Source organism: Vanacampus margaritifer, chromosome 10 (genome assembly GCF_051991255.1).
Source record: "Vanacampus margaritifer isolate UIUO_Vmar chromosome 10, RoL_Vmar_1.0, whole genome shotgun sequence".
Taxonomy (NCBI): Eukaryota; Metazoa; Chordata; class Actinopteri; order Syngnathiformes; family Syngnathidae; genus Vanacampus; species Vanacampus margaritifer.
This window is the reverse complement of record NC_135441.1, coordinates 15,215,563-15,220,873: the sequence shown is the minus strand read 5'-3', so window position 1 is coordinate 15,220,873 and position 5,311 is coordinate 15,215,563. Positions and strand designations below refer to the sequence as shown.

Sequence of the window (5,311 nt, the reverse complement as noted above, 5' to 3'; positions counted from 1 at the left end):
ACAAACACTGGGAATATGCTATGAATAGCAATTGCAAAAATTTGGAAAACAAAAATATGATTAAATAATCATTTAGTAGTTCCACATGCGGGGAAGTTCATGGTTTCTGCTTAAGAATGTGTGTCTCTACTTGTATAAAAACTTGTTATCATAATCTGTGTCTTTGCTCATCAGCCATGCTGAAAACCGTGAGGGAGGACCAAAAATAGCAAAGCGCCAAGATCCCAAAATAACAGATGCTATCGTACAAAGTTTAAAACAAAACATGACAAAAGAAACATGGAAATATGCTCATAAATTCTACCCTAAACCACACACACAGATCAGGCTGTGAATTTTGCTCCTTCTATCAATGCATCATCTCTCTGCCTCTTTTTCTCTCTGGGGTTTGGCAGAGCATCTTAATCACGCACCACCCAGAGAGGCAAACAGGAGAGGGGAGAAAACAAGAGGCAGGAGTGCAGAATAAGAGGTTTGGTTGCCACATCATTCCAATCACCTCTTTGCCTTTTTTCTCCTGGTTGCCATGGTTATTATGCTAATAAACCAAAACTGAGAATAAGCGGGACAAAAAAACAATGAATGGAAACAATCAGCAATTTGGTGCTTTCAAAAACAAAAACATGCAAGCAAAAAAGCAATCAATCACAACATTGATGTGTTTTTATTTGATTGTATTACATCTAAAGATGATTTAAACAACCGATTATCTCTTGTGAGCTTCAAACAAGAGAGAGAACTATTGTTCATCATGTCATCTTGTCCTTGTCTAACAGTCCAGAACTAATATACAGCTGGAGACAAATGCTTTATTAATTCCGCTAAGGAACACCAAAGTAAACAGTCAACAACAACAAACAATTATTTGCTTGACTGATTATATGAATTCATATTTTTTCAGCACTTATGGATCTTGATACCACCACATACTAGGGAAAATACTGCCTTTAGTTCACCTAAAGCCCATTAAAAAAAAATCCCATACTAATAATATAATATAATAATAAATTGCCAAATGCAGAAACATCAATGTAAGTTATCACGATGTAGTGGCTCTCGCTAACAGACAGAATTAAGTAACCAGAATTAGGTTAAAAAATTCTATATACGTAGACCATGTTTCTATAAATTTTGATATTTGGTTTTTATTTGAGGCAGATATTTTTTCCATTAAAATGTGATTTATAAGGAGGTTAGACCATTGGTCGATATTCAGAGTTTGTTTATTTTTCCAGTTAACAAGAATTGTTTTTTTAGCGATAGTAAGGGCTACAAGTGTAGATTGAAATTGTTTATGTGGTAAGTCAGTTGTTGTTAGGTCACCTAGCAAACACAAGTTTGGAGATAAAGGTATCCTACAGTCCAAAATAGCGGAAAGTTTTTCTAAGACTTTAGTCCAGAAATACATAACCGGAGTACATAACCATAAAGCATGAACATAAGTGTCTGTAGTGTTTTGTAAGCATTGGAGACAAATGTCGGAGTCTGAGAGTCCCATTTTCTTCATCATATATTGAGTAATGTATGTTCTGTGAATAATTTTATATTGGCTAAGTTGTAAATTTGTGTGTTTTGTCATTTTAAATGCGTTTTCACAAACTTGAATCCAAAAGTCAGGTTCCGGTGAAGATTTTAGAACTGAGATACATCACACTTTGTTAAAAGCTGGCATCGTCGTGGAAAAGATATTGCCACATGAGCTCAGGAACACTTCAGAAAACCATTGTGAGTTAAAACAGTTTGCTACATATTAGGATAACATTAACATTGGGTGTTAGGCTATTAAAATGTTGAATTGTAATTAATCGCATGACTTCAATAGTTAACTCATGATGAATCACACATTTTATATCTGTTCTAAATGTTCTAAATATTTTTTTTAAGTTTTCATACTCATAAAAGTGGGGGGGGGGATGTTACGCTAATAGAAATATGGCTGCAACTTTTAGTCATTGATACAGTAATTTCATAATAATCCATAAAATGGAGTTAAAATTAATGCACTGTACTGTAAAACACGAATTTGGTGTTGATTTGTGTTGAGGTCATTTTTCTGCCACTAGATGGTATAATTGTGTTTGTAAGACGTTGGTGAAAGCTCTGCATTTTCTTTTCATATTAAGAGCTATCTAACATGAAGTAACTTGTGAAATTCTGCACATTTTTTAAATAGTAAAATACAATTTGACCCCAGTCTCCACAAATATATGCATTATTGTTAAATCTATTACTGTTCAATTTTGACGTGGACGTGCCTGTCACGGTTTTGGTTTTGTTTATGGGTCATGTTTTCCTTGTGTCTCCCTTTGTCAATGTCTGGTCAAGTTTTATCATGTCCTCCTGTGCTTGTTATCCCGGTCAGCTCCCCAAGCCACGTGTGTCTTGTCCAGGTGTCTCGTTACTATGTGTATTTAGTTCACTGCTTTCTTTCAGTCCTGGTGGAGTCATTGTCAATGTCACACCCATGCCATGTCGTCATCATTTCCTTGCTTAGCCGTGTTCCTGTTTAGTTTGTTGCTTTGACTTACGTTTTCGGACATTGTTGCTTTTGTTATTTTTGACAAGTACCTTGTTTGCCTTTTTCTGAATTAAATTCCCTTTTTGACTGCATCCTTGCCTGGCTGCTTTTGCTCCCTACATTTGGGTCCTCATTCCCACGCCCCAACCTGACAGTGTTCGCTTTGTTGCGACTGGAATTCCCCCAGTACAGGTTTTCCAAGTTAGGGAGTTCAAGGAACTTTGAATTAACTTAAAATTAATACACTCAATTTGACACCCCTACTACATATACAAATGCAAGTTAAAATTGTACACAAAAGTACACAAGGGGAAAAGTCTGCTGTGGTCTGATGAGTCCACAGTTCAATTTTTTGGGGGGCATCACATCCTCTGGCCCAAAGTGAGTGAGGACCATCGTTATAAGCGCAAAGTTCAAAAGCCAGCATCTATAATGTTATGGGGGTGTGCTAGTGCCCATAGCATGGATAACTTAAATGCTGAATGGTACATACAGGTTTTGGTGCAACATATGCTGCCATCCAAACAACGTCCTTGCTTATTTTAGCAAAATAATGCCAAGCCACATTCAGCACATGTTACAACATTGGGGCTTTGTAGTAAAAGATTGTGAGTACTGGCCTGCCTGCAATCCAGGCCTTTCTCCTATCAAGTAACAATGGGAAAGAATTCCACCATCAACAATTAGCATCCTCAGATCCTAAATGCTAATTGAGTGCCAAAAAAGACTGACACAATCTTCAGTCTTTTATTGGATCTTATTAGATGGATTAAGTGTTCCTTCTCAAGTGGACAGAAAGAGTACATTGCACACGGCACTATGTATTTCATTTGACAAAAAAAAAAAAAAACCTGAATGAAAGCCATGACTCATAGCTTTTATAGCCAAAAATTTGAGATTATTTGTACACGTCGTGTCATTTTCACACTCTGCCATCCTCCGCTTTCACTTTACCCTGGAGCCGATGCAAATCCATCTCATCACCATTAATTACATGTCTTTTCTCCCTCTTCAGTGCATGTCTGCTTGTAATCTGCTGCTTCATTAGCAGAACTGGAAAGCAAAACCTTTCCTTCTCGAAAGACTTGACAAGTTGTCAAAAACTCACCGGAGCAATTAAAAAAAAAGATACAACTTGGGTGGAAACTGGTGAGGTGTATATTTTTGTTGTAGCAAAACACACCATTCTAATAATTCAGGGCATGCTGCACGGAGCGATAAGATGATTAAGGACAGAAAGGCCTTGGGCGCATTACTGTACTCTTTCGGGTGTACGTTTCAATGAAGAGCCTCTGAGTTATGAGGTTAAACTGAGCTAATGATGCTGATGAGCCAAGACCAAGTAGCCCAATTGGTGGGCTAAACCACCTTTTCTCCTCATGTTTTTATAATGCTTACTTTAGTTTATTGGAGGCTTTTAGAGAACATTGAGTTGAAAAAGCCCAAATAATGGTGCCCCCGTTGCACCTTATCATTACAATATTATTTGTGTGATACTGCAGCTAACAGCGTTCTGCGGGTTTTGGGTGCTCAGTGACTTACAAAGTTAATGGTTTATTCCTTGGCTGATACATCAACCCTCTACAAAATCAGTTGTCAGTTTGGTGTGTACCTGATAGCCGACTAAATAATACACTTTTCTATTCTTTTATCGCACATACTGATGATCAGTGATCACCCAATCATGTTAGAGCTGGATTCCCGCGTCAAATCAAAGTCAGGAAATGCCAGATTACAGTCCTGGCCAATTATCATGTGGTGTGGGGTGTGTTAAAAGTTAGTTTCTTGCCCAGTCTGTTGAGAGAATGGTCAGGATAGACAATGATGTCAAATTTAAAAACAGTTCAGATATGCGTTACTATTGCTTCCACTAGTCACAAGATATGAATATTTGGATCCCAAGTGAAATTTCACGATCAATCTGATTTGGTATGTAACAACAACGGCAATATCATGATATTAAAATTGCCACAATATTGTCGTCACCATGTGACGATATAAAAAGCAGCACATCTGTCAAAAAGGTGAACCTGTACTCCATTTGTGCAGTTCTAGCACCCTCTGGTGGTGAGTTTATTAGTGCAGTTTCATTTTGATTAGTAATGTTTTGGCCACTGCGGTGGTTATCACTCCTAAATCTAAATATTTTTCAACATTTTTGTAAAAAAGACGATTTGAAAACAACAACATTGTGAATTATACCATGATAGTGTGCGCCGCAGAGCCAATAGGAGCACATGACAATGACGAGGCTAGGCCTATTTCCCCGTCACTGCTGTTTTGTACAAAAACACAATGTTGTGATTCTTTTCCAATATGAACTTTTTTATGTCGGGTTTTTATTCAGTATCGTGATCTTTTTTATATTGCCAACCTCCCCACAATATTGTGATAATTATCACATTGTGAGGTTTATATCGCAATATTTATCGTATCGTGATGTATGGGATATTGTTACATCCCACATCCTGACATGGACAATAACATTTACATATGAATTTAATCTGTGAATTGCTTTAAAATTTTCAATACAGATGTCCAAATGTTCAGTTTTGCTGCTTTTTGCAAAACTTGCTGTTTTCTAACAAGTGTTTTTCATTATTATTAAATGTCCAAAATCATCCACTTCTATGCCTTTCAGTTACACTTCCAGTCTCTCCTTATCACTGTTGCAACCTGCTGATGACACTGTGAAAGCTGAACCTCAGCGGCTACTTCCCTCTGAAAACTGATCAGTTGTTTGGTGTGGTTGTGATCTCATGATGTCAAAATGAGAGCAGCATAATGAAGAAG

At 37.2% G+C, this 5,311-nt stretch overlaps 1 protein-coding gene across 2 annotated transcripts in view; it reads right to left on the bottom strand.

The window, feature by feature from the left end:
* Window positions 1-5,311, bottom strand: part of dock2 (dedicator of cytokinesis 2) — a 139,391-nt gene that overhangs the window by 53,451 nt on the left and 80,629 nt on the right. The gene's annotated exons all lie outside the window — the stretch shown is intronic.